The sequence below is a fragment of the Atta colombica genome, unplaced genomic scaffold (assembly GCF_001594045.1).
Source record: "Atta colombica isolate Treedump-2 unplaced genomic scaffold, Acol1.0 scaffold52, whole genome shotgun sequence".
In the NCBI taxonomy this organism is placed as follows: domain Eukaryota; kingdom Metazoa; phylum Arthropoda; class Insecta; order Hymenoptera; family Formicidae; genus Atta; species Atta colombica.
The window spans coordinates 1,551,335-1,573,246 of NW_017259542.1; the positions used below are offsets into that span (position 1 = coordinate 1,551,335).

At 29.4% G+C, this 21,912-nt stretch overlaps 2 protein-coding genes across 2 annotated transcripts in view; one reads left to right on the forward strand and one right to left on the reverse strand.

Annotated features, from left to right (window-relative positions):
- The window catches only part of LOC108691826, a 103,666-nt gene that overhangs the window by 34,313 nt on the left and 47,441 nt on the right, over positions 1-21,912 (reverse strand). The gene's annotated exons all lie outside the window — the stretch shown is intronic.
- Positions 4,425-21,912, forward strand: part of LOC108691825 (trichohyalin) — a 46,892-nt gene continuing 29,404 nt past the window's right edge. Inside the window, exons 1-2 of the mRNA XM_018199745.1 lie at positions 4,425-4,552; positions 4,965-5,304. The gene's annotated coding sequence lies outside the window, so the exon portion shown is untranslated. The remainder of the gene's footprint in view (positions 4,553-4,964; positions 5,305-21,912) is intronic.

Here is a 21,912-nt window from a genome sequence, read left to right on the forward strand (position 1 = left end):
TAATATACCAGCATTTTATGAAAATCAATTGTGGCTCCAAGATTCCTTGTCCGACCGTAAATCCAGCCTTAACATAAATTACTGTAATAATAAATTCAACACTTAAATTCTTCTTAAAATTAGAGACATAATATTCATAGTGGCTATAATTTTACGATGTTGGTTAAAATATTTTTAACATAAATAGCTATGTTCGTATACGGTATAATTATGCAAAATAGTTTATGACAGACATTTGATCTGCAGATTGTTGCATTAGTTATTATGAGGTTTTCCTACAATCACGAGAGAAATCTATAAAGCAATAACAAATCTCTTCTATTCAAAACAGTTTTATTTTTAATCAACAAATGAACATTTAGCATATTTAATTTTAAGAGTCAGCAATAAAAATTAAAGTAATTTTAGTAAATTAATTATGAATTCGCTGTACATTTTGAATAAAATATGTGATTGTCTGGTCCTACATTATATTTGCTCGAGAAGAACTTGTTTAAAGTAAATGTTGAATAGCAGCTGAATGAAGAGTGGACAGTATTTGTGCGGAGCAAATTAACTGATTATGATTGTATAGTCCACGAAATTAAATTCATTAACTATACACAGTAGAGTGGGACAAAGCAGCGAAATTAATAATCGTTTGTGTTAAATTTAACGGCAAAAAATTAAAACTGGAAGCATTATAAAGTTAATTAAAATTAAATCATGAATTTGCAATTATATATACATGCCGTATTCTCTAATTTTTAAACACGTCAATACTATCGCTTTATTTATAAGTTATTAAAGCAAATAATTGAACTGTAAAAATAAATTATCAAATTACATTACAAATTATACCAAAAAGTCCGTTAAAATAAATAAATTTTCTTTTAACAAAAGTTTTATCACAAAATTAGGTCACTAAGCGCTCTATACGTTAACGAGATTGTAAAAAGAAGTTAAAATAAACTATCCTGTTCAAAACTTTTGTCATCATTTTTCTTACGATTGAGATAAGAAGCTCTCGAGTTCATGAGAAAAAGCTTTTGTTAGCCTTTGGTGTGCAAAGATAATCCAAACACAACGCATATTGACTTTGTTTTAAAAAGATTTATTCTTTCTAGGCATTTTTTGCTTATGAGTATATAAACACGGAGAAACACTCTTATTGTCTATAAGTCTATTATATTGTCCATTCTATAAGTGAAATTAATTATGACAATACATAATTATTTCATTTGAAGCTTTGAAATTAATAATTAATATTGCGATTAACTGTAAAAGTATTGGCACATGTATAATAAAAGATTTAAGAAAAGAAATATGATAAAAAATTATTACAGCAGAATTTTCTGTCGTAAATATTTTATAATATAAAATTTAAATATTACGTTTAAATATTAATAAATTCACTCATTTAAATAAAACACATAAATAAAAAATATTTAAATATATAATATCTTCTATTCTCTTTTCCTTTAGCAATATTCTGTATTACGTATGACACATTGGCATCTTTATTGCCGATTCCCGCGACGTTGATTAACTCTAATCTCAACGTACGTATATTTTTCTATTCGTGTCATGATGCGATCATCTATAGAGAGAATGAATTCAGTTAACTTCAATTAAGGTTAATCAGTGTCAGAAGCATCGATTTCTAAAATAAAGGTCTATAATTCTAGTAATGCGTCAATCATTTCATAAATTGTATAAACTTGCCTGTTAAACTTAAATTAAACGACATTCTTGATTTGCTTTTCAATAATCATTTTTCAAGTAACGCAAATAGAGAATGTTGGGTTGGAGAAAAAGTTCTGCAGAATCTTATAGTTTAAAATTATATACAAAATATATTTATTGCGAAATTTTCGACTATCTGACGTAAAAGCTTAAAGATTTTCCTAAAAGTTCATTTTTAAAAAATGTTTCCATGACTCTTTTTGTTACCAAGTTACACGCGGATTAAATAAAAGAGCATTCTGATTTTGATTGTTCATAACTCCGTTAAAATTACCGTACCGTAATTAATAAAACAGATTCTTAAAGTTGAAATATTGTTCTATCAAGTGGTGTAATTGCTAATTTTTTAAAAAATATGATATATGTACATTTGAGCTAAAAATATTACTTTTTTCCATTGCACAATGGTTATATATAAGAATAGTAATATTACATTTTTAACTCAAATTTCTATATATTTTACATTTAAAAAATTATACTACTCGATAGACGATAACGTTTCAGTTTTAAGAATCTACTTTTTTTAATTGCAATACGATGATTTTTATGAATGAAGTTATGAGCAATCAAAGTCAGAATACTCCTTTTTATCTAATTCACGAATAACTTAAGAACAAAAAATAGAAACGTTGAAACGTATTAAAAAACGATTTTGTAAGGAAAACTCCAAATTTTTACGACATAGTCGAAAATTTTCGCAAATTTTTTTTTGGCCCATGACAGACTTACAAGTGAGAAGAAAAATTTCTCTTTTTTTCAGCTCGTAGTTTTTTATATATAAAAATTACAAAACTCAAATCAATAAATTCAAAAAATATAGTAATCATTTGAAAATAGAGATTTCAAGCTTTAAAATCCTTTTTTTAAATTTAAATTTTTATCAGTTTTAATAAAAAAATTGTATACGGTAAGATTGTCGAAATCGCACCACTTTTCACTTAAAGGCTCATAACTCAGAAACTCAGAAATGAAGAATATCCTTAAGTTTTTTACAATATAATAAATTACATTCTTTTCCTTTTCTTATGTAATTTTTTGCGCTATTATAAATAAAGCGTTAAAGATTTTTTCAATATGATTTTCAATACGATTTTGAAAACGAGGAAATTCATTGCCTAAACTGTGCCATGCCAATGTTCCTCATTAAAAATATTACAATAATATAAATATTACAATAATATAACGCAAAAAATTTAAAAATTAGAAAAGGAAAAAAATTATATTTTATTATGCTGTTAAAAAATGAATATATTTTTCATAATTTCTGAAACACATAATAATTTCAAAAATAATTTAAGGAGTTTCTATGTGAAACAAAATAAATAGTTCGTAGATTATCATTTTCAACCAACGATCGAAATGACAGGACATAAATAGTTCTTTCGTTAATATTTTAAAATTTTGACGATAATTTTTAATTTATTAAAGACATAATACAGAATATTGCTAAAGGAGAAGAGAAGATATTATATATTTAAATATTTTTTATTTATGTTTAAATGAGTAATGAATTTATTAACAATGTATTTAAATGAGTAATGTGAATTTATTAACAATACAAAATATTGCATACGACATATTTATTGTTTATTATTGAGGTGTTGACGGTGTGAGCTTGAGTTCTCATTGCTACTCAGCTTTCAAACTTTGTGAGTATGTGACTTATCTCGCAACAGTTAGCGGTTCAATTTTTTGAGAGCAAAAAACGTTGAAGATTTGTAATGCGATTTAGGAGCCGGTGCGATTTCAGCAACTTTACTCTATATAATTTTACTCTATATATATAATTTTGAATAAATAAAATACTTCAGAACTTTTCCTCCAACCCAATACATTTTTTATTACATGTTCTTATTTAAATATGTGGAATAAGTTAGTACTTATTATGTATATTAATAGAAATAAGTCCTTCTTTTATAATCTGTGTTTTTTTCAACACAAACAAAATTTCACTTTTAATTTTTATTAATTGTTTATTAATGTGATATTGCTACTCCAATATTGCTACTTCGGATTAGAATTATGTTTTCAAGATCGATAAATAATTGACACACAATTTGCTCCAACTGGAAATTGTATGAATTAACAAAAAATATTATTAGGCACGAAAAATCATTTTGATCGACTGAATACGATATTTTCTATTCATGATAGTTAAATCAAATTAATGATTCATACTAAATATATACATATTTATATATATATGTTTAGTAAATATTTACTTAGAATTATTTAAATAAATATTGATTAAAATATTTATTTATTTTTTCATTGCAATTATTTTGAATAATTATATAATACATACGTTTGTTTTAATGCTCAATGAAATTATTATTTTCAGATCCGTATAGCTAATCAAATTTTTAGATACATATTTTAGACTTGAGCAAAATCGTTCTTTCCATGTATGAACTCCATATTTATTCATTGTAAATAAATACAATGCTTATCTGCGATTTTTTCATAGTTCTATAAAAAATTAGTTTCCAAACTTGCATTCTTCTTATTCTTTTTAGAACGTACAGAGGAATTTATATTGAATTGTGATTCCGGCTTTAGACTTTAGGCTTTAGACTTTACACAAGCGACGTGACGGTGGGTGGTAACAGCTCGCAATTGCGTGGAGGGAGAAATGGCTACTTGGCAGGGGAATAATAATGACGATCGGACTGACACACACGAGGCGTGCAAAGTGCCGTCGGAGACGTGAGGCTTTATAAATCGCGAGGATGCACATCGAAGCAGTAACACCTCGGCTGACGACGGTGAAAAACGCGCGGCCGCGATCGACTAGGAACAGCGAACACATTTTTCACACTTGAGCATCGTGAGTATCGTATCCGTGGATTAAAGACGCGGCGCAAAAGTTTCCAACAAATGATCGGAAAGTTTCCTACTGATGATCAACGATCGTTCGAGCTGTATATTTTTCGTGAAAAGATGGTAAAAGATTCCTCCCTTCTTCAAGGGAGGGATTCAAATCTTGATTCAAAAGATAGGATTCAATTGCGATTAATTTATTACGCTTTCTAAGTTTTTTCTTTGTTTTATCGGCTTTCTTTTGACGATTTTCAAAGTATTTGAAAATAACCTCCGAAAGGTTTTTGAAATATCAAGAACGATATCGACATTTTGGCGCAAACAAACATTTTGTTAGCCATATTGCCACACTTTAACCGTGTAAGGTTCACGATCGTTCACGTCAGAACCATTCAATCAGTTACCTTCTCCGGAAACAGATCGACCGGAACTCGCCGCCTCGAGGAAAATTGCGAGATTCTTCGACACGACTAGTCGATGCGCTTCCAGCTGCACTAGCATCGATCGTTGCAAATTGGATTGCCGTTAAGACTCGAGCGACGGAGACCACCTTGGAGTCGAGCAGACTTGTTCAGTGTCGACGGTGAAATTTCCAGAGAGAATTTCGGAGTTCAGAGCATTTGCGACTTAATTTGCCATTGGAGAAGCGCACGTCTAACACCTGGGATGTGCCATAAACGAGAGTGACTGAGAGGAAGAAGGGTATGCGAACTGTACTTGTTAGCAGAGCTTGTAACGAGAGTTAGTGATCTTAACAAAGTAAGTACGAATTCTTTGACGCAAGAATAATAACATATGCATTTATAAAAAAAGTGATACAAGTAAAAAGTTAATACTTTGGAGATAATGAAAGGAATCTAAAGACTAATATATTTTTATAAAAAAGCAACATTTGTTAATTTGTTAAAACAATTTATTATTATTTGTATGAAAAAATATTACAACATTAATAAAGGCAGATTGCAGTGTATATTTATATTTTGAAAATTCATGACATAGCTTTAAAGAATACGTTATAATTACAAGTATAACATGGAAAGAAAGTGAAGTTTTAGAAATTGCATACTTATTATCCTAATTAAGACATTGTTTCAAAAAAATTCAGAATTTTTGAAATACTTGACTGAAAAATTGTTAATTTTGAGATATGTCACTTTTCTATGAAGCGACGTACTGAGATATGAATTAAAATAAAATAAGCTTCTGTTTGATTATAGAAGAATATAAAATAGCATTTTAAAACAATAATATGCAAACTGTATGTCTAAATCTTCTTCTTAGTAACAAACGGTATAAAAATATATATATTTTCTGTTTTATCTTTTTTTGTCGCCTCGACTGAAAATAGAATTAATTCTCTTAATTGATTATTTCTTTTTACTATATTCTTTGCAATTATAAGCTCGACATATGATGATGATAACACATACAGTTGTCAGGGATGATTTTACTTTGGAAAGATCTAATAATAATCTCTATAATCAGACAAGTCCCACATGATTGCATATAATTAAACGTGGCCTCATTGATAGTCGCACAGGAATTTATATGGGGTACTTTAATTACGTTATCGTAAATGAAGATCAATTGAAAATCCTATTAAGGCATTATGCAAATTTAATAACTGTTAATTAACAGGTTACTATGAAATTTCGGTATGTAGCCACATACGATAGTCCTGCTGATGTAATTATCGATATTTGATTGTTTTGGAATAATCAATTAAGGAATTTTTTTCAAATATTTATATGTTTTTCATTGCACAATATGAGAGATTTCGACATAAATTAAAAATGAATTGATACTTATTTTCTTTTAGGGTTATTCGACGCATGATAAAGCAGAATAAAAAGTGCACTGTAAAAGGAACACATTTAAAATCAGTTTTTTATATTACTCTCCTTAACTATCTCACTTAACTACAGAATAATCGTATAATTCAACATCATACATAGTAAAAAAATTTGTGTATTTATGTTGGTTTACTTACGTTTGTGTTTATGTTGAATTTTTTAACATATTTGAGTGTTAATTTAATATAATGTGATTATATTATTTAAAGATTTTTTTATGAAATTGATATCAATGTTTTTTAGTATCAAAATAACACAATTTATGTAGTAATTATGAATAAATGAAGTAACATAAAAATAATGTTTTAAAACATAAACGTTCTAAAACAAATAAATAAAATCCATGTTAATTTAACATATCATAAATGTTAATTTTCTGACAAAAAATATGCTTCCATGATTGTTTACAAACTGTGTCGATGTTATCTTTCTTTGTATTTATTCTCTTATATAATATTTGTGTTACCTTTTATTCATATTCATCTTATGTAAAATTAATTCAAAAATTTGAGTGGACCGTTTGGGACATGCAAGTTATGTTAAATTTAACACATTTTTTCAAACTGTGTAGTATTTTTCCAAAACAAAATTATAATTCATATAAATAGTCAACTTTTTAAAAGAATTAAATGTCCTATTCTCACGTAACGTGCAATTTTTTCTATTGCAAATTTATTGAGACATTTAAAACTAGACTATGGCTTTATTTGAATAGATTTATATACATTATATATAATCTATTCAACTTCATAAGTAATAATCGAATAATAACTTTTTTCATATTATTTGTCATGCTTCTTATTATTCAATCACATAAATATTTTCGATATCTTACATGAAAACTGACAAGAATTCATTTCAATTTATACTCGAACTGTGATGAATGTTATAAATATTTGAAAAAAAAAAAACTAAAAATAAAACATGCGGGTAAGAATGTTGAAAATCAATCCATAGTATATTAAAATTAATTATGTAAAGCCATTTCTAAAATAACACATAATATTCAATAAAAAATCGCATTTTAATTTTACATTATAAATAAGAAAAAGCCTTATGAGTCGGAAGAGTATAATAAATTCTTAGAAGGAGTTTCCAGTTGTATGCCAGGTGTATTATTATTACTGATTATTACCTAATTTAATAGCCGACAATTACTCGCCTATCTCATTTTCAATATAAGCTAACTTCCGCCTCGATTGATCCTACCGATGCTACATTCGCAGTATGCAATTATCGCTAATCAGTAATTCACAGAAAAATAAAAAAATCCACGCGAGGCTATTGCTCCTTATCGGTCGATTCACGAAAAAAAAGTCTGTTTATTGAAATATTATCGATGTGACATTATCGCATGCGCATGAGTGGGATTCTATATATAAATACGAATACGTATAATTACGATAGTGACTTTGCCTAAGGCGAACAAATACATTCACATGTTGCACGCGATTAAAAGCTGCAGCAACTTTATTAAGAAAAATCATAATTTCCGTTTTTCCAGAGACTAATTCCTTCCACTATTCCCTTCTTCTATCCTCTGTTATATACAAATGTTAAATATATATTTAAAGCTTTAATCAGGATTTAATTATGAAATTATCTACTTTATATGAAAATTTGAAAATTAAAATTGGATTCTGTCATCAATATTTAATTGTATTAAATTTTACGTTCTGAGATATATATTATTAGACTATATATTTTTGTATCCAAGAAAAACATAAGTGCTTTAAAACGAACGGAATAATCTTTGTATAAATCATAGATTGGTATGCTTTGCTTTTATGGGAATCTGAAGGCAGGAATTGGTCGTTTATTTTTCATACGCAAAAAAATATACATGGCTATGATGAATACAGGAATGATCTCATGAATGCTTGACACGTTCGTTTCCATGCCAGTGGATGCTATTAAGTCACAACGACGTTTCTGACTGTCATTGAGAGCATATGTCGTTATATTAGCAACATGGAGCCCTGCTGACAAGGCCACGCAATTTAATCGTGGACTTGTGAAACGATTCCTTCGAGGTTGCGTCAACGAAGCATCATCGTAATGTAAATACTGTTACAGATCTCGAGTGTCAATCATTTGTAATGAGCGCATCGATGAAAGTATTTGCTGTTGCGTTATAATTTATCAAACGAATGTTAACGGAAAAATTTATTTTTCGCAAAATAATAAATGATTAGGGGAATTAGAAATTCATGAATCGAGGTTTGCATGTAATTAATGTTGCAAAATTAAAGCTAATAAAGTTATGAAATTAAATTTCATAATTAGAACAAAATTCGTTAAAGAATTTATTGTATTTCCGTAATATGTGAAGAATTTTTTCGCATTTATTATTAAAAATATAATTATTTATTTATTTTATTATTAATTTTTTATTATTAAAAATTCCAAACTTTTCAAATAAGATTACTTGAAACAATATAGTAAAAACAATAAATAATTGCTAAATAATTATTATTGTTAAATAATAAATTTATGTTTTTTATAAGAAAAGCTTAAATAAGAATAATTAAAAATTGAAGATTAATGCTAAAGAGAGAGTGCAAGCAAGTTCCACTGTATGATTTTATATCAATATTCATTTACTTAATCCTAAATAATACATATCTTGTATAATACATATCTTAAAGTGTAATGTCATTTATTTCTACATTAATGATTTTTTTGGTCTTTTTTTCTGAAGAAATTGATATTCATTTACTTGCATTTCTTAAAGATGTCGTAAAAACGTTAAAGAAGACGATTCTTTTGTCCATTTTTTCTCAAAATTACGATGGATCAGGATAAATAATTCAAGATAAATGCTACTCGACCTCATCGTTATATTACTTTAGAACGGATCTCGAGAAGCAGATTCGCGAGCGAGCGCTACGCACGCGTTGAACTACGCGCGCGCATGCAGATTAACTGTGCATCGCGCGGCTTATCGACAGCCTGGCGTGTTCGTCCGATCGGTCGAAATTTTCTCGACGAGCCGATTGCGCGACGCGCTCTATAAAATCGACAATAAATCCCCCCAGGACGCTAAAGGGGGAGGAGGGTAGGAATGTCTCTTTCCCTATATTGTATATCTAAAGCGTGAGCAAGCTATTAAACTGTCGCGAATTGCGACAAAAAAATCTCTCGCGCGCCTTGGACCTATCTATCCTCCTCCTCCTCCTCCTACTCCTCCCACCCCCCCTTCCTCCACCTCTTCCGGGATATACGCTTATCGATCAGGGAGTGCACCGTATAGCCTGGTAATGCAGTTACATCACGTATATAAATGCTAAATATCCAAGCTTCGAGAAACATCGCCCTTTCTAACCAGAGGCGATTTCGTGTTCACAAATTGCTTAGGTAATAATAGAAAGAAAATTCTATTTATATTGATCGAACGATTAAAATGTTTCTCCGTCAGTTTCAGTATGCTAGATACAATCCTCAAAAAAAGATTAGAGAATCGCTGAAAAATCAATCAGCTTGAAAAGGAAATTATGTATTTTTCAAAATTATAAATATTTTTGTGAAAAATGATCACAAAGTGATATTTGAAAAAAGTGTTTTAGAGCTTGAAACTTTAATTTTCAAATGTTTGGCATTATTTTTAAATTAACTTTGAAAAATGAAAAGACTAAACTTCAATTTTGATGACGTGTACGGAAGAACAAAATTGTTTCTACAAATTTCTTCAATTGTATCATAAAATACATTATTTTCTCTTTAAAATGCTTTTCTAATCATTACGCTACGATTTCTTTCATTAACAATAAGTTATAATGATTTAAAGTGAGTAGTGTATTTTTTCTCTAAAAACCTGTAGATATCTACTATCGCGTATCTGTATTCTGTTGCAATAATTTAGTAGTCTGTACTTTTACAAGTATTCTCTTGGCATTAAAAAAATGGAAGCGATATAAAGATTTTACTTCTCTAAATTTACTATGCGTAATTGTTATACATGCATTCGTCATTCGACAATATCCAATAATATCGTAATAATTCATAACAGTTAATTTATAATGTCATGAAGTTGTAACGTCACAAATTCATTGTCATGAAATTGTTATATGAATTATCACGATATTATTATTGAATAACGAAATACATTCAAAAATTAAGATTTCAAGCTTTTTTAAACATCGTTCTCTGCGATCATTTTTCTAAAAATATGTAATCTTAAATTTTCTCTTTTTTAACACTGATTTTAAATAATTTCTTAATTTTTGAACTTAAAAAAAGGCAAGATAAATTAAAAATTTTTGTTCCTGAATATGAAATAAAGTAAATTAGTTTTATATATATATATGTGTGTGTGTGTGTGTGTGTGTGTGTGTGTGTGTGTGTGTGTGTGTGTGTGTGTGTGTGTGTGTGTATGTGTGTGTGTGTGTGTGTGTGTGTGTGTGTGTGTGTGTGTGTGTGTATGTTACATCAAGAAATAAATATTTACCATATACATAAATTAATGAAAGAGTAAGTACTTATTAATAAAGGTAATAAAAAAATGCGTGACAATATCCGTATAATAGAATTCACGTGCGCCAAGTGCAATTTGAAGCCAAAGCGCGAACGAAGCAAGACGTGGAAACATGTGTCCACACATGTGCATACTGCTGAGCAATGATATTCAAAATTTTCAATTTCCTCCATTGCATAAGCAGATTCTATTCATGTTATTTACTACAACTGTCAATACGTGCACATGAAAACTTCCAAGAGATAGTTATCAAATAGTAAATAGAAAATCGCGAAACTAACATACACTTCACAATAAAATATACATTACGATAGAGAACTTCATATTATTTTATTATCATCGAAATACCATAATAAATAGCATGAAAATAATGACAACTTTCTGTATCACAATACTTTTTTTTAGATATACATATATATTTTTATGATTTAGTTCTAATTTTAAGTACAATTTTTACCACCTAGGATTTGAGCTGTCACATACGTTTTCGAAACATTGCATCTTTTTATTTTTATATATTGCTCTATCGAAAAGTATTAGTGTAGATAATATCTGATATTTTCTCTTGCTAATACGAGAAATGTATTAACGTATAATGTATCGTATAAGCGATCGATAGTTGTTCTTATACACGTTGCGCGCATTAGTAAACTCAAATTACTGTTTACGAACATCATCACAAAATAAATTCGTTTTATGCGTAAACTACATTTTCTCTTGCACTTAATCAATATATGTTTTTATCAACGTTATAAATCTTATTATCTGGGCAAAATTACATTCGAATTTACGCAAATATGAATTTTCAGTAAACATCAGACAATGATAATGCCAACTGATTGCGAACTGTATTTTCATTGCTATTCTCGTAATCGAGTTATAATATAATGAATTATATACAATTGATACAATTCATATAAATTTTCAAAATATAGATAAGTGCATTTTCTGAAATTCACTAAAATTCGTTTAATTCATGAATTTCATATTTATATGTATATATATATTGTATATATATTTCTAGATTATATATTACATCTAGAAAAGATATCATTTTGTCGTTACTATTACGAAGCATTTTGTACATGTACTTTGGACGTCGCAGATCTGCCAGTTCGTGTACGAAATATATATTTGACCAAATGCAAGTCACACAACGCTCGTCAATCTTTCAACGTTACGGCTGTGTATACTGTGTATACTGCATACATCTCCTAGATGACATATTAATAACAATGCATAAACATTCCGATTATTAGCTGCACATTTAGTAATATTTTATATTACATGTACTATGTTATTTTATAAAAAGTTTAAATTCTAAGAGAAATTATTATCAAAACTACATAACATTTACAAAACAATATAACAAGCAAAATAAAAAAATAGAATAATAAAAAATGATAAAAAATAAATATACAAATTATAAAAAATTAAAAATGATTTTAATATTTTTTAAATAACAAACAATAAAAAATAACTAACAAACACAAAATGATTTAATATCATAGGCAATTTACAATCAATTTTATAAAAACAATGAAGTTATCTTTTCATCGTATTATTTATCCACAAATTTTTATAAAATCTGAATGAATCTCGAAGAAATAGTCGAGAGAATGGTCATCAAGTGGCATAAATCAAGCCATAAAAATTTTTTTCGTTTCGGAGTAATACTCGTAGTTATTAGAATTATCGCGATAATTTTTGGGTGTGATCATTGCGAGAGTTTAACAACTCGTTAGAGTGGTCGAGAGTGTTGGAAATAGCATCTGCGACAATTATTATCCTATAAGCATAAAATTTGGCGTGGACTTTTTTACGACAATTTTTAAGGCACCTTCTACATATATATATATATATATTCAGAATCTTCTTTCATTAAAATCTTTTTCATTAAATTGCACATCTTGATATCCTCGAATAAAAGTTTGCTACACTTAAATAAACTTTGTTCATGAATACAGGCGAGATTTATGCCAAACATTAACACCATTTAATTTTTTTCTTTACTGTAAAATGATCTACAAGACAAAAAGGCATATTTTTCCCCGAATGAATTAAATGTATGACACAAATGTGCGTATGATAGATTAAATAAATTATATAATTTAGTCATATAGTTTATTGAGCTAAATTATGTTTACGTGTAATTGCAATTTTCGTTATCGCCGGTCTTTATTGCCGAGACGAAAACGATTCGTCGGTAGAACCGTAGTTGCCCCGGAGAAAGCATATTTCACGCCTTATCCGGCGAACACATCATACGGAATGTGTATGTATCCGTGAAGTACAAGACCCTCCTTACAATACTTGTGGTGATAAGAGCGCGCAAGTTGTTCGCCCGCGAACTGTGATAAGAAAGGTGCCGAAGCCCATAATGACTCGCCGCCCATAATCTAATCTGTCCCGCCTTGTTTGTAAAACGCACGTAAAGTCTAGTGTTCAATGAAATGCCAAGTCCAAGAATAGTTCGTCTGTTACAGAAATGCATATCTTAACGTTACAATATCCTTTGGAGAACGAATGTAAAAAACATTATGCATTACTGTTTTCGCAAATGACAGCAATCCATGCTGATGCATCAACTATTAGTTGGCTTATTACGCGAAATTTTTATAAATAATATGCCAATCACACACATACATATGCGGGTGACGTTTATAATGGAGATATGCTATTTCGAATACTAAATATGATATACGTTGAGAAGTAATTTCGATACAATCATGATTCCCGCGATCCTGATTTAAAGCAATTCTTGTTAATTTTGCCAATTTTTCACAAATTCTCGTCAATAATTATTCAATTGACGATCAAAATTTAACATCTCGATAAAGACATTCATTTTGTATCGTCAAATGTGTCGAGAATATAACAGAGAAAAAATTAATTTAAAAGCTTTTTAAAATCTAGTTAATCTCTTTAACTCTACATACATACATATATATATATATGTGTGTGTGTGTGTGTGTGTGTGTGTGTGTGTGTGTGTGCGCGCGCGCGCGCGTGTGTGTGTGTTTGTGTATTTAAATGATAAACTTTTAAAATTATTTTAAAATTTAGGATAACAAATAGTTATATTAGATAGAAGATATATTTAAAAAAAATAAATTTTTTTAAATTTTATATGTTATCAATTATAGCAGAATCAGCTGCGATATCACGAAGAGAAAATCGATAAACGAGAAAATCATAAATGGAAAGAATTTTGCTGAAGTATCTAAAATTCAGCTAAATACAAATCTAAAAATAATTTTGTCAAATCATCAAAATATAAGACACTTAAACTGATTACTAAATTAGAGAATCTTAAAACTTCTGAAATTTTTTGACTAAAATGTCAAAACTTTTTGCAGCATTGCTCATGGTTGAAATTGTTACATACATAATTATTTTGATGACTCTTGAAAATTATTTTCAGATCTGTATCTAGCTAAATTTTTAGATACCTTCAACAAAATCGTTCTTTTTGTGTAGGTAATATTAGAAAATTGATTAGCTCGAAGATATGACTTTATGTTCAGGACTTAATTATTTGAATTTATCAAATTTGCATCTATTCTCGAAAATGTTGATCACGCATGGTAATCCACCGTACACAATTTCAATTTGTGACGGAGTGAATTGTATGACCAGGATATGGTGCTTCGAAGTAAATGGTGGGTGGTTAATTATCCACGATTACGCAATGTATAGGAAAATCACCTGAATACAACGACGAATTTTGGGAGTGTTTAACAAAGCTGCATTTTGTTGTAGCAAAATAATCAGAATAGGGAAGATCAGTTTGTTATAAAATAATCACGCTGTCACTCAACAAAGAATATAACATCTGCATAGTTTTTGTTTACATAATAATAATAAATAATAAGCAAATTAATATCTTAAAAAATACAGGAATCTTTAAATAGCGTATAACATATTTAAAAAATAGCATGCTACAATATAAAAATAAGATATTAAATAAAATCCTAAGCTCAAAATAAATTTAAGATCTCAATCTTTTGAAAATACAATCTGAAAATCGCAAATAAAATATAATTTTGAACAACTGTTATTGACTAAATTATATCATAAAAGAATAACTCATAAATAAATAATATGAAAAAGAGATAATAGAGAATTCATTGTCAACTTTGCATAGTTATTTTGGATAATTTGTCGACCTCACATTGTTCTTGAATTTCAAATACCTCGTTCAACGATTTTCTCCCCACATGGCTAAAGTATAAACAATTTGTACGAAGTCAAAAAGTATGGCAAAGATATCCAGGAAGAAAATTAATTAAGAGATCGTAGCCATAATATCCATTAACCACGTCTCATCATGGTTCGACATTCGGCCTCAACGCAGGTTGACTTTGATTGATACGCGCACGTTTCAATCACGTATGCAATTAATCGAACAAGCTCGCGCGTTTGCTCGCTTGCTGGCTCGCGCATAATACGAGAAGTAATTTTTCATTTGGTTCAATGAATATCATAGCGGCTTCCTGCCGACGGCGACGACGCTGCCTGCCTACCGAGACTGTAATAACTGCTGCAACAGATAAGCGGGTCATGTCTGCTGAGCATATCATTGTCATGGATAGCACGTGAAACAGATTCACCCGCGAAAGTGAATGTCAATGAATGATCAGAATCTTAAATGAGTTTTTAAAGCAATCAATCGTTGGTTGAGTGATTTTATTGCATGTCATATTATCTGAGATAAATTTATTTAAAATACATATAGATATATTATTTCAAGCTCTAATTTGACTATAATTAGCGCTTCTCTTACTTACGATTAGTCAAGATTAGTTAATGTTTTCATATAACAAGCAATCTTATTCCAATCTTAATATTTTTTATCTTAATGTATTGCATGTGTCAAAGAATTGTCATAACATTTTGTAATTATTATATAGTTTGGTATTTATCTATGATGATGATTATATTCCCAATTATTTTTATACATACAACAATCTATTATATTTAATATAAATTATAAATTTTATAATTTTTTATCTTTGTGTATTCATTAGTGCTATAAAGTCATAATTATAATCATATTTTATTATTTTATTAAAATTAAATCTTTAAGATTATTTTTTATGTCATTTAATATTATTTTCTTTTTATTATTATTATTATTATTATACACTAATACCAGAAAGACTTGAAAATATAACAATTACAATAAGATTTCAGTTCAATTATAATATCAATATATTCTAGAATTTTACATATATAGGGGAAGCCCGGGCAGCGTGTTAAGGTGGAGAAGAAAAAATGACACAATTAAAATTGAGATCAGAAACCATTTTTATTCTTTAAATTCTAAAGAATTTAACATCTCTTAAAGAACTTAGCTTTGAAATAAAATTAAAAAAATATTAAGAACTTGAACATTAATATGTCGTTTTAGTTAAAACATAAAAAAAAGAAAAATCATCCGCTTTATTCGATCCCCCTGAACAAAGCGAAATAGATCACTCAAGCAATGCAAATGAAATTTAAAAAATTAGAATCAGTGTTGACAATTGTCACAAAAATAGCTACCAAATTCTCTATATGTAGTGCAGCCTTCAGGCCCCCATTTGGTGCAATAACTGCACTGGATCAGTGATAAACAAATCATCATACTGCATTGTAGCAAAAAAATAAACAAATATGAACAAACATGTGCCTTTCGTACATTCGAAAGGTCGTCTGTATTCATCTCTTCGTATTCCCAGTATTTTCATTGTAATATATCGAGTAAAGAAGATGGATTATCCGCTTTGCCCAAAGGATCTATCTGGTGCAAATTTGGAAAGGTTAGAATAAATTGAAGTGAAGCATCAAGTGAAAAATTTTAATCTCGAATACACGTTTAAAGACACAGAATTCTTATAAAAAATCACTCATACTGGTTAAGGAACAATTACAGATACAGGAACAAATACAGATAATAATTAAATACCTAAGGAAAAATCGCAACACTCACTTATCTATATGTCTCTATTAAACACAAACGAACGCAATCATGTCGTTTCATAGCGTCGCTGATCAGTTATTCGTTCAACTGCTAGAGACTCATAGCGCAATCTCAAGTAGAAAAGCGAAAATAAAAGGAATTCTCTTCCCAGAGCGTCTATTTTGTTTGGGTTTCCCCTATATACTATATTTATATTTATATATAATTAGTTTTCCTAGTCGAGTGAAATAATTATATATAATAAGTTATAAGCAGGGAATGGAAAGTTACTTTTTAAAAGTAATAAGTTCCGAATAGAAAAAGTAACAAGTTATTGTTATTTTTAAAAATAACTCATTACAATTATCGTTATTTGAGAAAATAACTTTTCGTTACTTTTCCGTCCGTTACTTTTTTAAAAATCGACGATCACCAATCATGACGGACGGATTCCTAGAGACTTTCTAGTCTCAAGCGTTATGAATGGCTTGTGTCCAATCAAACCGTGTCCAATCGTGTGCAAAATAATGATAAAAGTAACTATAAAATTCGTTATCGTTGCAAAAAAATGCAACTATTTACAGGTTACAAAAAAAAGTAACGTAGTTACCAGTAAAGTTACCAAAAAAGTAACTTGTAATTGTAACTTTATTACATAAGTAATGGAAGTATGAGTTACTTCCATTCTCTGATTATAAAATTATGTTTCCATCATATCGCGTCTGACCATTGATGCCAGACACAGTTTGGTACGTGCCCAGAAAATGACAGCTTTCGTAGCGTCATGCCGTTGCACAATCGTAGAAATCACGTATATGCTAATTGCAGTTCTGCCGCGTTATCGATCCGACCGACTGAGCCAAGATATCGGCTCCCACATGTCTTCGTGCAGATCAATCGTTGTTTAAATATCTCACTGCTATCGGGATAACGACGATAAAGCGTTGCTATTGCATAGTAAATCGATATTCGATAATATTAGCTTCGTCGCTTATCGAATATATGCTCCTCCTCCCCTCGAGAAGACGATGATGACAAGTCGCGGGATATTTTGGAGGCTTGTTTAGGTAGAGGTTTGATTCTCAAAAATATAATATAATAAGAAATACTAGAGAAATTTATTATATATATATATATATATATATATAATAAATTTCTCTAGTATTTCTTATTATATTATATTTTTGAGAATCAAACCTCTACCTAAACAAGCCTCCAAAATATCCCGCGACTTGTCATCATATATATAATATTATTTTTGTACATTTTCGTATGCGAAATCTTTTGAAAATACGATCTCTGGTCGAGATCTTTTCAGGTTGTTTAGTCATATTTCTTTCTCGACTGGAAGATTTTGATAATACTTGCCACAAATTGATAAAATAGAATTGAAGAGCTTAATAAGATGATATTATGTGCAAAATGAAATTCCCTTCCTCATCTGCTTAAATCGCTTGCAAAACATCAACAATTCGACCAAGTTTTGAATCAGCTAAGTCACTTTTCAGCTAATTCCGTTTTCATTATTCGAATTGTAGGTATTTAAAAAAAAAAGCGATTATGATTCCGACGATCGCGTCCGTCAGTGCAAACTACTGCCTGAATGTTACCCACTGTAACCACTATGAAGATGTATATTACTGCTATAACTACTGTCCGAGTATCATTGTTGTAACTACTGCCTTCGCATTGCTACTGAAACTATTGTGATACTATCCGGAACACAGATTAGCAAATCAAAGCCTCGCATGTATATAATTACTACTGAATAATTAATATCGTTTTGTTGTTAATCCTTTGAGCTCTAAATGACACTCACGCGTTTCCGACAAATATTAATTAATTATATAAATCGCAACTTATAATATTCATTTACAATTCCGTATCCATGACAATCTCATTTAACGCTAAATCTATTAGCTTGAATATTATATAAATGAGGATTAATTTTTTTTTCTTATGTTCCGAAATAACAATTGCATTTAAAAATTAAAGGGTGATTGATTATTTGATCGGAAATATTTCATTTAATTAATAAGAAATAATTACATTTTTAATATTTCTTCTCTTCCTTTTTAATATTTGTACATGTAATACGTCGAAAAAAAATTACGTTTGACAATTATGTTTGTATCATACGTAATTTCATACGTTAATTCTATCCACGCAATCCGTTTCAGCATACGACATGGTGAGAGCAAATCGCGCGTGCATGAATCATTTTGTTGCACATGACAGATGCACGTGGCGGATTACAAGAACGCGCTGTTTAGCTTTTCTGAGAAAAGTCAGTGAGATTGACTAGAACTATGCTCACGCTGCCATCGTATTGATGTAGTTCAAGCACGGTGAAAACGGTTGCACTAAACAAACGATGTAGTATGAAGAGATTAAGTGGCTTCTCGCGGAATAACCAGAATACGTGAAAAGCACGCGATGTGATTGACAATAATGTGTGGGACAGGGTTTTGTAAAGGTATTCGATGTTATTAATACTAATTTTTTATAAAATGTGCAACAATAAGCGCATTTTTGCTATTGTTGCATATTTTGTGTGATGTCCCTTTGCGAAGAATTTAATAATTTTCTGTTACTAAGAAATGAATCATTTTAAAGCTATGAATATTTAATTCATTGTAATTAAACAAAACTCTTTTTTGCTATTTCTTATCAATAATAATTAAATTAATAGGCCAATTGTTAATGATAATAATAAAATATTAATTTAATTATATGATAAATATTCAAGTCATACAAAAATTTAATGAAAATAAAGAATTACATTAGAAATAAAATAATTAATTTTTGATACTGAATCATTCTTACACAATTTTTTTTGTCGTGACAAAATTTAATTTTTATCATGACATGCTTAAATCTGCTTGTATTCTTTAAAGATATTGATTTTTTGACGAAAGTGATGAAACTCACGAAAGCTTATAGAAATAATAACTAACGTTAGAAAATTCTTATCACGTTAAAATTCGATTGAGATTCATCGCACGTATTACCTCGAGATCGAACAATCGAAAAGCTCGAAAAGTTTAATAATCCTTTAACACAGACACATATGTCGTGACAAATTAATTTGACCCCATTAAACTTTACTATGCTCGATCGAGAGCGCGTATAAATCTCTATTATTAATGAAATTTTTTTATTCTGTTTCACCCGTCCTTTCTACCTTGATTTTGTTAATGTAGATCATGTTCCGGAATTAATTCTGTAATTATTAATTTTATATCGCAATTTTCTGGACAGGTATTTAATATAGAATTAAATGCGTACGATATCAATCTAAAAATTAAAAAGTGCAATCAGATTAAAAATTTAATGCGCATTCGATATAAATCTTTTGAACTGATATAATTTCGTCAAACTTTGTTGTGTATACGTGCAAATCAACATGTGCAAAACGTGTCCAAATGTCACGTGCATCGTCCTGGTTATTTGTTGGCAGCGTGTCCCACTGAAAATGTAAAACGCAATCGCGTGCTGAAATCTCGTTTCAAAGTTTTGTATTACGAATGAATGAAACGTTTCAACGGCTATCACGTTTACACACGGAGTAAATATTAATAGTTTCTCACCGCAGAGATGTGCAATTTGGAGCAAGGTTAGTAAAATGTTTTAATTACATTTGTATATTGCGGCCACAATGCATAAAAGTGTTCATTTCGACAAAATGCGTCTGAAGCTTTGAGAATACGTTTAAAAATAAGTTTATATATATTTTCGTACTCATGATCTGAAATAACAATTACAATTTAATCTCACAGTGTGAAATAATATGTTGAAAACTATTTTATTCACATATCTCAAGTCTACAATAGAATTGATATTATTCTGTAACTAAAGGATGAGAGAGATATGAGTCATTATTTTTTTTAAACATGAAGTCATATAAATTCAGAAATATTAGGTGTGGGAAAAAGTTCATGGCGTTTTTCCCGTTAGATGGCATTAAAAAAACGAACTTTTTCCCATATCTAATATATATATATATAAAAACAATAAGCAATGTTACAAAAAGTTTTGACATCTAGTTTTAGAATTCTAAATGTAATTGTTAATTTTATTTTAACTTTCGACAAAATTATTTTCAGATCTGTATCTATAGTTAAATTGTTAGACTTTTAAATTGTTAAACTTAAAAAAAAACGTTTTTTCCGTGTATTTTTTTATTATACACACATTTCCCGCACGTATCAGTGCTCTCCTTGTCTTGATGAAATGAATGGTAAGATTCTCGAAACGTTTTTAGTATCAGCAATAAATCATGGGGCGATAACCCGCAAACTCTTTGATACCTCTGAAGAAAATATCCGCGAAAGCTTCGAAAGTATTATCAAAAGTATATTATAGACGTTCCTCAATCGACAATGCATTGCAACACATTATGTGTATAAGTGTGAATTCTCTGTGTAACATAAAGGGAGGAGGGGAGGAGGGAGAGGGAGGATAAGGCTGGTTGCCCTCCAGAACGATCATTAATAATGGACGGGGAACAGAAAGACACGATAGTATTCGGAATATCAGGAAAGAGAATCAAATATACTGTCAATGCGCGAGAGGAGAAATGGCGAAATGACAAAAGGAGGTGGACTTCTCCTCCTCATTTCGGTCCGAGACAGAACAAGCAAGATATATCTGATATTACATTGTACAGCGTTAATGTATTATTTCTCGTACGATATCCTTCGCTCTCTGTTAATTCCGCCCTGTCATTCGGTCTGCGTGTCAGTAATACGACATATCTCTCTGACAAACGTTTGTCTTTCTCTCATCGGGGACATTCAGTCTGTCAGTATCGCATATGAAATTATTAATGTAATATGAACAACGATGAAAACGTAAAATCATATTACTACTGTTAAACTTATCCAACTCAGAACAGAAATATCGCAGAAATACATCTAACCGTGCAAAATAATGTTCGATATTAATTAAAGTCTGATTTTTTTATTCTCCCTTTTAGAATTTTAGCAGTAATGTTCATTATAATTTCTTAAAAAGCTTCTTGATTATTCTTTCGAATGTTTCTGTATGCAACTTTAATACCAATATATTATTCTTACTATTATATTATTATTATT